Source organism: Squalius cephalus, assembly GCF_949319135.1.
Source record: "Squalius cephalus genome assembly, chromosome: 6".
Taxonomy (NCBI): Eukaryota; Metazoa; Chordata; class Actinopteri; order Cypriniformes; family Leuciscidae; genus Squalius; species Squalius cephalus.
The window spans coordinates 11,113,946-11,131,464 of record NC_137127.1 but is presented as its reverse complement, the minus strand read 5'-3'; positions in this window follow the sequence as shown (position 1 = coordinate 11,131,464).

Genomic DNA, 17,519 nt, shown 5'->3' with positions numbered 1-17,519 from the left:
TTCTAAGAACTACAATCTATTAATAAAAAAATTAAAGATGCAGTACAATTATTCCTCTCCAAACTCTCTCTCACACACACACACACACACAACGTGGCGGGGAAAACACACAAGGTGGTAACTAACACCCGGGCAGGCGGGCACCCCCTCAAACCAAGCTTTAGTTCAATGAAGCATTTATTTCTTTTCCTGTTTGACAAGGGTGTTTCTATCAAGGCATCTGGCAGTAAGTGCTGTAGTACAAGGCCTTCTGTTGAGACGTCAAAGAGAGTTACACTTCACTGTATCGAGGGAACAAAAAATAGCCTGCGTTTTTCTTCTCTCTCTCTCCCCCTCGTGCTGTTTTCCTTTTTTTCCAGATGCACTGAATAAACAAGGCTGTATCCCTGGCCTAGAAATGCTTCAAAGACCGCAAAGTCTGTTGGGAATGCTTCAGAAATGTAGAGCAGTGTTGACTGCTTAGCTTTGCATTTCAACAAAGCTCCTGGTTCTGAGCCCCATGCAGATCTCTCGTCGAGCACACAGGCCCATGTAACCAGCGCTCTAAGAGGATGAGCTCACTCTCTCCCTGGTACACACATACACACAGCAGTGCAATATATTAATGTATGCTTTCTTATGTGGCTATTCCCAGAATTGCTCATATAACATGATGCTCTTTTTGCCTTTCTTCCCTCTTATTTTCGATCTGTGGTCCAGGACTCCTCCTCTATGCTTCTCATGCTTTACTAGCTTCACAGCTGTAGGTGAGCTGAGTAGTCGTATGCACGGCACTTTGAAGATGAAATTGTAAAAAAGACATGCATTTCAAACACAAGCATCATGCCACCCTCGATGTGAAACAATTTTTTTTCAAAAACTGTGTCATGCGGTCAAACTTAATTTGCTTTTGAACTCAAAATACTTTCATCATCGACTCACCCATGTTGCTTTTTCTTTTAGTCATGCATGAGAGCTGACCTGGGACTGTAATGACTGCATCCTCTCTTAAAAAAAAAACACAAAAAGTTTCATTAATTGAAATAAAGATAAAAAACATACTAAAGTAAATTGAAAAAAAAAAAAATTCCAACCTAAACAAACCCTAATACATCAAAAATGCCACAAATGTATTTAGAACATTTTATACATTGTGTATTATAAAAATTGAAACACTTAATCTGCCTGCAGTAAACACAAAAATGCCACTTGATAGCAGTTGAACTAGATTGTACTGATAATTTAAATGTCATGAAACATTTTTAAACATAATACTAGTTACAAAATGCACGGATACTTTATTTCTCACCAAAACCAGATAGTCGATTATTCAGAATATCTGCTGATACTGATAGACCTACCTATAGTTTGATTTATCATTTGATACATTACTATAATATTAAAGGTTCAGAGCCCAAACTATTATATCCAACTGTTTTTTATTTTCAGATATAACAATTACACTCAAATAAAAACGGATATGTTTGTATACATGCACATAATTCAGGTGTGCAATACGTTTTTAAAACACGTCTTCAAAACAAATTTATTCAAACAAACATACAAGTATAATTAACAGTAAATAAGCTCCCCCCACTCTCTATTGTTTTGTTTTTATAGCTAAGCTAACAAACAAACTGTAAACACTGACTTTACTGAGGTAACGTTAAATGCAACGTTAAGTAGGCTAACATTGTTCACAAGCTGTTTTATTGACGTCTTTCCCGATATTAAACACTGACTGAGCGATTACACGAGACGATACATTTCAGTAAGTTGTAGGCCTACTTTATCTTTCAACATACCTTTTGATGTTCATGCAGGGTTTTCTTCTTCTTTATCTTGTATTTAAGTGTAAAAAAGACTGCCGCTTGACCTGAGGCGCGAGAGCCATTAAATTAACGCCATTTATTTTGCCTTTAATTTAGTATGAATTACATGAAAAAAAGAGTCAGAATTTGAAAGCTGAGACTTTCTTATCATAAGTAATAAAGCTGTTAATTATTAGATGGAAGACACGCAACGGAACACCGCGGAACTGGCTGTCTTGAACTACGGGTGATACAGCCTGCTTTAACGTCACTATTTTTAACTGTTAATGCCTCATTGTCACGATATCTTCAACAGTCCTAATTTTAACACAATAAACATTTCCTTCTGTATGAGTTGCAGGCTGACACGTTTTTCCGCACTCTTTTGATTAACAGGATAGCCTGATTATCGGCTGTTTTCAAACAATAGGCCAATAGCCAAAATCTTTTATCGGGTGATACCGATTATTGGCCGATAGTTAGCGTATTAACTTTGTTTTTATTCAAATAAAAACTAATAAAATAACTAAACTAACTGAACTAAATCTAACAATTGACAGTGAAAACTATCAACAACGAAACTGTTTTGAACGAATAAACTGAAAATAAAATATAAATAAAAACTAGATCAAATTAAAAAGTATAATCTGGTTTGTGGTATAGGTTTAAAAAGTAATAAAAAAACAATACAAAATTATTTCAAAAGGTTTAAAAAGTAAAAAGCATAAATAAATGCAGAGAATGAAAATCAACAAGATTTTAGTATAGGCCTAATGACTCATCGATTCGATTTCCAATGCGGAGAAATATGTAGTATGAGTTCATGCACTCTACATGGTTCATGCATTCCAAGTAAACATCTAGGCACTGAATAGATAAACAAACATAAAATTAATGCAAATCATGGGATCAGAAGATACACAAAAACCATCAGATAAAAGCAAATAAATGCAAGGCAGCAGAAAGATGCAATATCTACAGCCATAAGCACAGCAAATATGCATTTGATCACAATCCCATCCCAAGTCCTGCAAACGATATTCATAAGCACAAATCCATTATTCAGGTGCTCTCTGGAAGAGAATGCGAACAGTTCAAAGAAGACGTTTGTATGTCTTCTGAAACGTCACTGTGCCACACACACCCTGCTCTCTCTTCCAGCATGACTCTCTCTTTTCTGAACACTCAGCATCCCCTGGCTGCCTCCCAAGAGGAAGTCTGGGATGTTAATGTGTTTTCCCCCACAAGGTACTGTAAGTACAAACGGGTGTTTTAAGAGGGAAAAGCAAGCCTGCGGCCACCCTGCGGCTCGGAGGGAAAGTCTAAAGGCACGTTTAACGTGATCAGGAAATGTAACAGTTTAATAGCAGACGGGGGCAGAGATGGGCATAAATACATGAAAATACATAAAAACCATGTCCCCATAACCATTTTATTTTGAATATCTTGTTTCTGTTAATTGAATGTCTAATTCAATGAGAAAATTTTTATTCATCAGGAATTGATTATGGTGAAAAGTTGGTATTGAATTTCCGAAAACTAGGCCTAAATAATATTTGGTTATTGGTTAACGTTAATAACACCGAATTTTTTGCACACCGATTATTTATTCACAATAACACTATATCATGCATTAGGTAAAGGTTAAAATTTTGTATTTATTTAATAATTAAATGCAATATTACAATTATTTGTATTAAACATTAATAAAATATGTAAATATTTGGAAAAAAAATTGCATAACATGGTGGAAGATGAAGGACTATAAATAAAACAATTTTTTTTTGGATAAAGCAGACAACAAATATGAACATGCAAGATAATAAATAAATATGCATTATGCAAAAATACAAGATGATAAAAAACAAACATGCATTGCCCTTGTCTTAGTAAATTGTTGGTTCTTGACAGGCCAAAACATTCTTAAAATAAGTGAACACTATCAGAAGTTGCCCAAGGCTGTGTCAAACCACAAAACTTAAAATACATGCAGAGCAGAGAAGCTCATCAGCATGTGGTGTTGTGGTTTGAGGCCTGTTAGTGGTCCACAGGAGCGCCTGAGGCCATAATCCAAAGGTGCTCATTAACAGCGAGCCCGGATTGCAGAAATCCCAGATTAACACAAGCCTGGGTTACTGACACACTCTGCTGAATAACATCCTATAGAGCCTGCAGCTCTAATGTCAGCATGACCTTACACTGAGCCAACTGATGTGTGTAAACACTGACACTCTGTATGACAGACACAACAATCGCGCCATCTAAAATCATAGAACACATCAAGGATGTTCTTAAAAAGCGCTCAATGCAGTTATGAATATTGATAACATTATTGAAAACACAACAGAGAAAACAACAAGGACATTTGCAATCATCGGATGCATTGACGGAGATCAGCGGAGATTATTTTGCTGTATGTCGAAGCGATCCGCGCCCTCAGCATTACGACTTGTAAAGAAATCGACAGAATGAAAAAGAGAGCATTAGAGAGCGAGTCAGATTCAAAAGCCATCTAGCAGCCATGCACTCGCCATCAGCAGGGCTATGGAGCATGCAGAATGAGCTTCTCAATGCAGTATAACGGCTCATAGAGCTGAAAATGGTGTTTCCGCTCCATTCAGTCCCAGGGCCAGATTCCAAGCTGCTCCGCAGTGATGGAACTGAAGCCATTAGCAATCGATTAGAGAACCAGCAGGCAGGCAGTGGCATCCTGGGAAGCCTGGGTGTGCCTGAAAGAGGGACGGACTAAAGTTGAAATCTTTATGTTAAAAGTAATGCTGAGCATTTAAAACTACAACTTAAACCTACTCAGATGAGTAGTTTACTTTCCAGTTTTAACGTTTTCCTAAACAGGAAGCTTAGGCAGGGCATTTTGGAAAGGTTTTATATATAAAAACACACACACAAACCATTTTTTGTTACTTGTTATTGCAGAGGCAGGTGGGGCATTCACTTTCTATTAAGAATTTGATTGGACAAAAATCAGCTCTGTCATCATGTCTGCATCAGCATGTCATTTTTAATGGCAGTTATTATAGTTATCTAAATAAAAAAAAAAAACATTTTCTTTGTTTAAACTAAATGCCTTCTGAAATAAAATTTTATTTTAGCGAGTTGCCAAAGCAACTCGTTTTAATTTTAACAAAAAAATACTAAAACTGAAATAAAAATGAATAAGAACTAAGATGAAAAAAAAAAAAATTTTTACTAAAAGATAATAAAATAAGTTTAAACATTTTGAATGCTAATTTTAGCAACTTCTCAGAGTATTTTAGCATATAGATTAGCCTCAAAGCTAACAAACATTTAAACTGTTTACACCCTGTTATAAGATGCGTTTTCGTCAATCCGATCACAAGTAGACGATGCTAAATACAGGTGTAAACGGGGTCTAAAACGTTTTGTGATCGTCCACTTTGGACCACTTTCAAAGATAGTCGAAAAAGCATTCAACCGGATTGCTTCAGTAGTGTAAACGCTCATGTGGTCAAATGCATTGAACAGCCACAAAAGACCACCTACTCTCCACTTCTGACCGAATGTGTAAACATTATGGGAAGCATGCTAACGTTAGCCACCTGCTCCTGGATGGCATGAAGAACAAAACACGAGGCATCTACATGCCCAACATAATCTTAAACCCCCATGCGAGCCCTTTGTGAACTGAATGCTAACTAACCTTTGACCTTTCAAAAACTGATTTTGAATTCAAATCAAGTGACATGCTGTCAATTCATCAAACCCAGTAGAGAGAGAGAAAGGTTATGAAATGACAGAAAGGTTATGAAATTGGAGGGGGGGAGGGTTTCCAGAGAGTTTCAATGAATATTTTTTTCATACATACGTCTCTATTAGAATGAAAACAAACCGAATACATACATCTCCATTTGTGCACTTACACCAAGTCAATGAAATACATTATTTAGAGCACTTTAGCAAGCAACCGCCGCCTCATCTCCCGCTCTAGCACACACATAAACACGAGCAGCAGGTAGTAGTACAGCTAGCCCCCACTGCCGGTGTTGATCTTTATCTGTGCAGGCCTCATAACTGACATTTTCAATTACACTGCAAACAACTAATCGATATTCATGGATTTCCAGGTCAGCGAAGAGGCAAACAGAGCGGTTGGGCGTGCGTGTGTGCGTGCAGCGGGGGAGACAGCACGGACTGGCAGGGGAGAGAAATAGGGCAGGCATGTCAAGGTCGGGATTCTGTTAATGAGGGACTGCCGTCTGCATAATTGAATGGGCTGCGCAGTATCGACTGCTCAAGCAGAAGCGTTTAAAGCGGTCCAGGGCGATCGTTAAGGAAAATCCTCCCAGCACTTTATGTTCCGTGGCAGTAATTTATGCACGGGCATCCGGGCGGGCGCCCCACGGTTCACAGCACTGAATGCAAACTGCAATGAGTGGATTACCCTTTCCAAACGGCAGCCATGCGTGGCAGGCATTTTCGCAATCGAGGCTGCTGTTCTCGTAGGGCCGCACTCGTTTATGTGTGCAATTTAAAAACACAGTCATGTCACACGCATGCTCGCATTCTCTGCATGATTTAAAGTAGCCACTCAATATTCAAGCGCACACATGCGCACTCACTCAACTGCTTGAAATAGAGGAGGGTGGAACGCAGTGAAATTTTCAATATGTGTTGTGTGTATCCATCAGCAAATAATGTTCCTTGGGGACAAGTTAACTCCCAGTTGACCCTGGATGCAATGGACTGACAGTTGGGAATTATGCAAAAGGCACATTGAAGACTGTTTCTGGTGCAGACAGAAGGTAAGCAGAAGGACAGGGCCCGTGTATGTCTCTGTATGCTAAAGCACTCTGTCAAATGGTCCCGTGAGGCTGCAGAACCAATGGTGAGCATAAAGATGGGGCCTTACAATGTTACATGTAATTTATGTAGATACATGTACATACATTATACTGTATAATACATGCACACATTCATGGATATACATTAGCCATCCAAGTGTGTGTGTGTGTGCGTGTATATATATATATATATATATATTAACATTAGTTGAAGCATTTGGTATCAGAACTAACAATATTAATTAAAGCTGAAAAATTATGTAAAGGATAATGTTAATTTATAAGGATGCACTGACATTAAATTCTTGAAAATTTAGTTTCCTGTTAAAGGAGAACTCCGGTCAATTTTAACATTGAGCTCATTATTTGGAGTGCTGTCAATACAGAGAACAACGACAAAAATCGGTGTTGCCTACACCGTGTTATCCTCTTTTTAAAATTTGCACCCTGTTGACTTCAATGGGGCAGGTTTCAAACCTGCGTTTAGCCTGCTTTAACATCCTTGATTTGTCATTACAAGTGCACAGCCATGTGAGTGAGTTTATTTAGAGTGAACACGGTGAATCTGACTGCAGTAGATGTGAAAGAAATGAATAAAAGTGATGTTAATTCAGCCAGCGAAAATACCTGTATTTACTTCCTGTTTTCGGTCGAAGTCCAAAGTAGTCGATTGTCGAATTCACGCGCATGATCATAGATACTAAACCTATGTGCGTGAACTCGACAATCGATATGGACTTCGGCCGAAAACAGGATGTAAATACAGGTATTTTCACTGGCTGAATTAACATCACTTTTATTCATTTCTTTCACATCTACTGCAGTCAGATTCACCGTGTTCACTCTAAATAAACTCACTTACATGGCTGTGCACTTGTAATGACAAATCAAGGATGTTAAAGCAGTCTAAACGCAGGTTTAAATTTGGTATTTGGTAAAGATTACAATTATCAGCATTAAAGATTATTGTTTTTAAATGGCAAAGGTAATTTATATAGGAAAATGAGCATTTAAATATCTAATTTCGACCAATTAGGATAAATGTATATTTATAAAAAAAAAAAAGCAGATAACCGATATAGCCAATATTGTATGCATTATTAATAAATATACTAATATATATATATATACACACACACACATACATATATACATACATATATACATACATATACACACATATACATAAATATATGCATACACATACATACACATACATACACATACATACACATACATACACATACATGTGAATATATATATATATATGTGTGTGTGTGTGTGTGTGTGTGTGTGTGTGTGTGTGTGTGTATATATATATATATATGTGTGTGTGTGTGTGTGTGTGTGTGTGTATATATATATGTGTGTGTGTGTGTGTGTGTGTGTGTGTGTGTATGTGTGTGTGTGTGTATAGAAAGTGCGCATTTATTTAAAGGGGACATATCATGCTAAATCCACTTTTTTAGCCTTTAAATACATTTTGTTGTATATTTGGAGTGTTTAGAAGTACAGAAAAGTTTAAATTATTCTCTTCAGGTGCTTCGTTGATATCTTTATATTCTGTTTTGGCCTTATTTTTCAACCTGTTCCGACTTTTCTGTTATCTATGACGTTTTGTGAACTATTACGTCACAGTATTTGCAGCGGAACTGCCAAATAAGGACATTGACTTCCAGCCCAACACTTCGAGCAATCCGCCATTTTTATTTCTCGCTGCAATTTTGTAGTCCAAGTTAAAAGATGCAGAAGTTACGAGAGGGTAAGTTAAAATGTTCGGTTGTTGGATGTAGTAACCCACACGCTTCATTACACCGTCTAATGTAGATGAACTGCCGCGCTTGTGACAGGGCGCATGTTTAACTGAAAGAACGAGCAGAGAGAGAGAGACCCGGTCGCGCGCACGCACTCTCTCTCTCTTCGGAGCCAGGCGAAAGTGTAAACAAGACACCGTCTCCAAACTAGACGCTGTCTTGCTCTCTCTCCCTCGCACATATTAATCAAAATAAATCGACACGGTGGTAAAAGGTAGGAAGACCAAAGTTTCATGTGTAAATACAGTAACACACCATTGCGATACATCCATATGAAGACGTTGTTCTGCAGGTTCGTCGTCTTCATTTTCATCTCGCTCCGGCTCCGACTCTGACTCTGGCTCGAACATGTAAGGCTGGCTGGACAAGTCTTCCGTTGTTGACATTTTGTTAATAACGTGTGAATAAAAAGTTTCTGTGCCGCTAGATAATCGTATCTCTGCTATCAAACTACAAAAATGGCCGAACAGGGTGGAGTTGAACCTCTGCATCCTGGAGAGGGGGCGGGGTATGAAGTGTCTCAATTGTATTTAAAGAGACCGCACCAAAACGAGTTGCTCTCAGACGCACATCAGAAAAGGGGTAGAAAAGGGGCTTGTGGAGCTTTAATAATGAGGAATTCAGACCCAAGCATTGCAGTTCCGCTTTATATAGACTACAAATGTATGATTTATATGTAAAAAGGAACGATTTAAAAGCATGATATGTCTCCTTTAAAATAGAATATTTTCTAACATTATAAATGTCTTTCTGTAACTTTTGATCAGTTTAACTCATCCTTGATGAATAAAAGTATCGATTTATTTTATTTATTTCCCCAAAAAATAAAATTAAAATTCTTACTGACCCCAAACTTTTGCACGGTAGTGTTTAATGTTACAAAAGCTTTAGGATTTCAGATAAATGCTGTTCTTTTTAATTTTCTATTCATCATAGAATCATGAAATAAAAATGTAAATAACTGTTTTCAACATTGATAATAATCATAAATATTTATTGAGCATCAAATCATCATATTAGAATGATTTCTGAAGGACACTGAAGACTGGAGTAATGATGCTGAAAATTCAGCTTTGATCACAGGAATAAATTACAGTTTAAAAAATATTAAAATAGAAAACAGTCATTTTAAAATGTCATAATATTTCACAATATTACTGTTTTTTTATCAAATAAATGCAGCCTTGGTGAGCAGAAGATACTTCTTTTAAAAACATTAAAAAAATCTTACTGACCCCAAACTTTTGAACGGTAGTGTATATGTGTGTATACTGTATATATACACACATACACACACACACACATATACATATATATATATATATATACACACATATACAAGAATAAAGACTATATTCGTAATAATTTCAACTTTTCATCTCACTGTGACTATTTCTTACTCTTTAAACTTTCAGTTACCCGTTTTATTATTTTACTGAGAGGCAGAAACAGGCTTATAGTTATTTTATTAACCTTTTAATTTAAAACATTGAAAACAGTGCTAAACCAGACAGACAAATACAATTCGAAATCCCTGGTTGTACAATTCAAGTAACTAAATCAGACTGTCCTCTGTATCTTTATTAGTTAATTCCTCCTAACCAGATAAATTAGAGACTAAGCAGCTATCAGTTTGCACTTGATTAATACCTACTACTTGACCGACCCAAAAAAGCATCAGATGTGATATTTTGGGCTAATCCTTGTTAGGCTACGGAGCAATCCCTGTCTTAGCAAGCAAAGGATTTACCTATTTATATTATTAGATCTTCATTCCCCAGCTTTACCCAGAGTGCACTCTGACTGACACGTTGAACGTCCCCTTGAGCCACCCCCCCTCCCCCAAAGGCCACCCCTACAGGGCATGAGCGCTTTTTGGAAGGAGGGGGGAAGCGGACCCGCTAATCCTACTATGTAATTACTGCTCCCCACTGAGGCTCAACCAATTCTCTGAGAATCAGATTAGATGACCTAAATCGTTCTCGTTCCTCCTTACCTCATCAAACATTTCCTTATCTAACAGAGGAAGAGCTAAACATCACACAGACACCGCAGCACTCATCCTGCCCTCCCCCCTCACCACACAGGCTGTTTATTTATCACCACTCCCCTGTGATCCACAAACAAGCTGGCAGGGGAGAGCTGAGGCATGCTGGGAGGACAGTCTCGGGGATCAGGGGCCAGGCCATTGAGTCTGAGCTGTGCCTGGAGATAACAGGCGGCACCGTTTCCGCAACCACCCTGACATCACGCGGCAAAACACCCGCTTGTATTGCAGAAGAACAACCCCTTGTGCGGCTGACTGGTTATTAATGTGTTAATTACACGATAAAGTCGCAAAATGACGCCTTTACAAAACGCGGAGGGCCCTGTGCCCGTGGAGACGAACGGGAGGGAGCGGTTATGGCTTCTTGGCGGATACAGAGACAGGGCAGAGTAAAGAGGGAGAACAAATGAGGTCTGTGATCCTGAACCCCCCACACCATCCTCCCCCTTCCCCAATCAGCCCGAGCCGGGGCTCTCAGCCCGACAGCCAAGCCTTTGTTACAGTCTGAATGGAGGTTAAATATCCCTTGAAATCAGAGCTCTTTGGCTTTCTGGATGCATAGTCAGAGTCCCTGAACCTTTCACATGCAAATGTGAGTGCTTTTTATTTCCATTGTAGCCCTAGTTGGGCAGTGGTGTCATGCTGAAGGGCGATGAATAAAGCTGGTGAATTTGAAGCTTTTCTCGGCTTATTTGCGGCCCCCACTCCCTTTCCTCCCTCTTTTTATCGCCATCTCTTCCAGCCAGGCCGCAACCCTCCCCTCTCCTGCAGGAGTTTAAATAAGCACAGATGGTCTCTCCTGACCTGCTATTCATCATTGTGTCAAAAGCTCTGTCAGAGTAATGCTCCCTCAACAACGGCCCTGAAGGATTTTGTTTGTTTCCATTGATGAGCCCTGTTAATTTCAAAGCCGTCTCATTAGGGCTTAAACCACCAATTAATTTCTTTTGTTCTTGTCAAATGGCTAATTCTAAACATGAACCGAACCGACAAAAAAGGGCTGCTCGGAGCCAGACAACACCGCTGCTGCCGGCAATGAGGCGTGAAGCAGGTAGAGAGAGGGAGCAAATCGAAAAACGTGAGAGCGGGAGGGGTTGAGGTGGAGGGGAAAATCACACCAAAAACCCTTGTTAATTTATAGCCACGCCAATCCTAGCCAACTCATTAGCTGCGTGCAGATTTTTCTCAGGCAAAGGATCAAGTGGTCCTTTGGGGAAAAGGTTGCAATCACCTGTTGGCGGTGGCAGCTAGCGATAGTGAATATTTAAAACAGAGAAAGACAAAGAGAGACATGTTCAAATCAAAATACAAACGGGAACACAAAAAGAGAGAGAGAGAGAGAGAGAGAGAGAAAAAACAGTAGCCAGTGTAGCTTTTTTCCATTTCAAGTGTGCTCACAAAAAAGGAAAGAGGAAAAAACATTCGGTGCCTCCACTCCATTATGGGAGTGCAAGCTGTCATTACGCCCGGGATTGTATGGGTGCCTCATAATATCCAGAGATTGGTAGTTTGTTAGACAGGACTATACAATTTGCTGCAGCCTTGAAGGATCCTTGAGCCTCTCTTGACGACTTACCGCGGGGAATTGTCGAAGCGTTGGCTTTTGTCTGCTGGAGACACAGGGGCAATTATCCAGCCTCCTGTAACGTTTCCCCAGCTTTAATCTCCCGACTCAGAGCAGAAAAGCAGAATGTCTAAGGTTTCAGAGTGCCTCTGGGTTCTATTAGCACACAACCACGTTTTTTCCCTCCCTTTCGCTTTCTTTCTTTTTTTTTTGGTGCTTTTTGTTCAGGGGAAGGCGAGTGAAGAGAAGGCCAGAGTCTGACAGGCAGCCTTCCCTTGGGCTTTGAGAAGAAAACATGATTATGTCATAATATATTTTCGAAAAGAGATCCATTTAAAAGATTGCTCCTCTGCCTTTTCAATCTAGCGAGGCTCTGCTTTTGTCTGGTTTAGCAGGAGAGGCAGGGGATGACAGATGCACCAATGAATCAAACAGGGCACCTGGAGAGGTTTTACCACAGCCACAAATACATCACCGCAGCGGTAGATGCGTTTTCCACCCAGCGTGAACTGCAGTCCCGTGGATGTCAGTTAAAGTGACCCTAAAATGGAAAGGGAAATCAACAATGGTAAGAATTATTCACTTTAAAAAATAAATTAATACATGACATTCCATTAGCATTCCATTAGAGGTATAGAAAGTCTGAGTGTCAGTCTCATCTTTACTCGTATTTGACGGGCAAATTTTGCCTACGCCATGTGAATGAATAATAATATCTCTGTATTGTTCTGTTTAACAATATATCAGGAAGCAACTAGCGTTGACGCATTTGGCCTTGCCAGACTCTCATCAGAGACTAACTGAAAAGATCCACTTAAGCAAAGGATCCTCAATTATAAATACACTTTAGAGAAAAAAAATATTGATTTCTTTTGAAATATACCCTCTACGTTAACAAAGAAACATTAAAAAATAAATTCCATTGTATTACATTTAATATTTATTTCATGTTTCAATAGCTAAATACCATTATGCCTGTTGGCCTCAACTAATAAAATAATCCATAAAATTACCAATTAAATAATTTGAAAGTGTGAACATTTGTCTCCATAAAATAAATGTCCATTACAAGCATACTGACCAAACAGATGTTGTAGACATCAACTATTCTGTATCTAATACTAATCACTTACATTACATTTTTAAATATCAACATTTAATTCCACTATACCTCATGTTTTGTTTTAGAAACCAAGTGGGCTTGCACGGGCTAAAGTATTAAACCGTGTACCAGTACAAGCCATTAAATCCGTGTCTAAGCCAATTAAAAGATGCATCATGGTTGATGGGGATGAGTCAAAATTAGGTTGTGCAAGTGACCTGAGATGGCTAATGCTAAGAACCCATAAAGGGTAAAATAGTTCATTCATTAAACCACGAAACACTAAAATGGCCCAAAAGCAAACGGAATAGACATTAATCAACTCTAACTTAGATTTGAGCATTAAAGTCTATTGAGTCATTTTACTGATCCATAAGCAAAGCCTGTCCATTACAAGGGGCTGTAATTGCAATCCTGGCAGGAGGACACAAAACAAAAGCAGTTGTATTAAGTTGTTGACACTGCAGTTCAATTGCCAAGCTACTGAAAGGGAATACCTAAATGCAGTATTGCTCTATTAGAAGAATAAATACAGAATAAAAGCCACAGGACACAGATACCATTAGCGAAGGACAATTGGCATTTAAATAAATACTGCAGAAATCTAAATAAATATTCCAGTATTTTGACACAAAATAAATTCCAGCCTCTCTAAAGAAGATTTTTGTATAACTTTTGAAAAAAAAAAAATTGAGCTCACTGAGAAACCACACCAAAAACCAACACTTAAAACACCCACACACAATTATACAAGCCCAAATCTACCTGATTTCATTGTCCAGGCAATTGCTATAGCATAAATAATTACACGCTAACCAGAAACTGGCAGTTACATATAATCAGGAGGTAATGTAAAAATCCATAATTATCGGTTGGGCTACAGGAACTCTTAAGAAGAACGATCTACCAATGTTGACACCCTAAATTATTGATTAATTAAATACATTCATTAATACACAAATGGCTTAGATTCACTTCTCCAAAATCATCAAAAGGAATTGTATCCGCTCAAAAAAGAAGAGTTCTCAGGTGCGTAGAACTATAGAAGTTGTCAACCAAGTAGCCAAAGTTGCCCGCACACTGAGAAAAAAAAAAAAAAGAAGCAATTTAGGCCAAAAAAAGGTCAATCAAAAATGTATCTTTAATTACTTTACATTACAAAATGTGCAAAGTCTTAAAAACAGACCAGAGAGCAGACGTTTTAGCCCATGCTTTCTTCACTGCAGACTGCAACTGATTAGAGGGAAACGATGCTTGAATGTAACTTAAAAGGTTTTTTTGTACAGAAACGCTGCACATAAAAATAAAAAAAATGGATAAATGATACATTTTCTCCCACTATTTCGCCCTGTTTTTGTCCACATTGTACTACTTTATTCTGCATGGCTCTGTATTTTTAGATTCGTCAAACAAAAACTGGACTGGAGCACACATGGATTGGACTGACAAACAAACACATAATTTTGCATTGATGTTACAGGTCATCTGTCTCACTTTCCTACTGACTCTAATTGTGCTGGACAAGCATCATTTTTATGCAAATGGTCACAGAAAAAAAAGGGTAAATGGCGTCTTAGGTTCATGGTGTTCACATGCAAAAACAAGGACCAGCTCCTGCTTAGGAAAAATATAGGATAAATAAATGTAAAAGACCATTTGCCTTTAAGCTTGCATTCCTTTAACTTATTTAATATGCATGTATTAGTGCATTTGCCCTTGAATCTGTATGTTGCATGTTTGGATGGTTCATTGACTATGGCTACCTTGGGGAAGGCAAACTGTACTGTGTTTTGCCACTGCATATTTGCATAACTCTGCATAAACCACATAATTCAAACAGAATAATCAAATCTGACCAGATCTTCTCATGTAACAATGTTCAGATGCAAAAGGAAGAAGCTAGAAAACATACTATGTACTTGTTGAAGAACATGTGCCCTCATATAAAAGACGAACAGAGAATGGTGGCTGAAATTTGTCTGTTAAATACAAGTGGTTTTGGGACTGCCAATCTGAGCTTCATGGCAATTACAACTTCACCAGATGTTAAACCACGAAGAAGGTAAAATGGATAAAAAAACCCCAAAACACTAGAATATCTATAATCGTTTGAAAATAGCCAGTCTGCAGCTTGGCTTGACCTCTCTTAGAATCCCATTAGAGATAATTATGACCTGAATTGAACACATTCAGTTCGGCTAAGTATTTCCATATTGTTGGTAGTTCAGAGTCCATGAACTTTGTGCTAAAAATGGAATAAGCTTAAATAAACAATCTGGAATCGTTTTTTCAATTTGAAAATAATGTTGTATGGTTGCTAGCAGGCCCATTTTAAAATGTCTGACAATAAATTACCATTGAAAGATGAAAAAATCCACTATTGAACAAATAAGGCAGAAAATTGTCATATTACAAAAACAAAAGGGTAATTAAATAATTTCATAATTTTAGAGTATCTTCAAAATGTGTAAAGACCAAGAAACGGTAGTCTCGCTATGATTCATGGAATGGCAAAGTTTATCAAATAACTTTTAATTAGTACACATCTGTAAATGTAAGCAATTATTTCACAAATCAAATCAGTCTGCATGTACTGTACACCTGGAAGCAAGGGATTTATAATAAAAACAGAGCATTTGTTTCACAAAATAATCTGTTTCTCGCTTCAATAATTAAGCATGTTCTTTTTTTAACCCCCAGCTGGGCCTAAAACCTCAACATTTGTGTGAGAATGTAATTACCGCGTAGGCTTAATATGCGCCATAAAAGCACTCTTGTGCGCGTCTTAATCTCGACATCAAAGTGAGTGAGTGCCGGTACCTTCTCACAGCAAACGTATCACACAAATCTCATTACAGACAACATCTAATTACTGCCTGGAATTCAATGCTTACTTGGAAGGAATACAAAGCCTGAGCCTGACAGCCCGGCCTCAAAATACCTCATCTTTTACAGCCACACTGTGTGATTTTGATCAAGGCATATTAGCCCCATGTCAAGAGGACGGAAAGGACCATCATATGACTACGATCACAGGCCAGCAGTTAAGAGATAAACACCCAGGAATGCAGGCTATTCACAAGAACTTCTAGGTGTCTGCGAAATGCCGCTTGTTAAAGTCAAGTCATCTGTATTTATATAGTGTGGAGATTGTTTAAAAGCAGCTTCATGGTAATAAAATAATCAATGATGCAAACTTCCTCAAATTCTCAGTCAAATTCTGCTTTAAGGACTCGTTCACACAGAACTTGTTTGTGCTTTGAAAAACGTGAGACGGAATAGGAGAAAACGCAAGGTCTAGAGATGTGTTTTTTATAAGTTGGACTGATTTTAATTTGAGCGGCGTGTTTTTAGAACGCAGTGTCAATGCGCGATACACTGCAAAAGACGCAAGACTGAGTGCAACCGCTATAAACGTCCATCTAGCACGTGTTTACATAGGAAAAACAATGGAAAAGTAACACATTGGAATGGAAATTCTGTGTGAACGGCCCCTAAATCTTCTCTAAAAAGATAAGTGTCATTCTGTTCAAGTCAGTTTAGAGTTCAATAACTGTGTAGAGATCATCAATTATGAAACGAGTTCAATTTAGCTAGAAGTAGGTCTACAGAAGATAATAGCGTCTTTATTCAAATCATTATTCTAATCAGTTCCATCCTGATTCAATTCAGGTCAACAACAGTGTTGATGTTGCATGATTCATCAATTATAAAACAAATTCGATTAAGCTATAAAGCAGTGTCGATAGTTTCATCATCCAGTTCAAGTTTTGTTCTCAACTGATAGTGTCAGTGACCACACAATCCAGACGATGAAAAGTTTGCCGATGACTTCACCGCAGATTCTTGACTATGACATTTAGCTGATCCTTCCAGCCTTCCAAAAAAGGAAGCAATAGTGTTGTGCTTTCGGACATCAACATTCTGAACACAGGAGGAATAATCCAATTGAATCCACACTAATCCAAATGAACACAGCATGCGTAGCTGTGGTTATCCCGGGTAGGGAGAAAGGGGAAGGGAGATGCCTGCACTGCAGCTTATCAACTGTCAGTGGTTTTCTGCTGTAACAGGCGGTGTTATCAGGGTCAGCCCTGCTCGGGGATTGGAGGGCCCTACTGTGTCAAGTAAACACAGAAACCTGTCCTCATGCTTATCTGTCCTGGGAGAGAGAGGCAGCCAGAGAGGAGAGGAATAGAGGGAAAAAGAGCGAGGAGGTGGCAGAGGGGAGAGAAAAGGAGGAGGGGAGATTGAAAAGCAGAGAAAAGGGATCTGTCTCCATGGCAACCACAGTCGTCCACCCCCCAACCCCCACCAGTTTTCCCACTCCTCTGCAGAGAACTCTGGTGGTCTTTGTGTAACGCGATTCCACTAGAATGCAC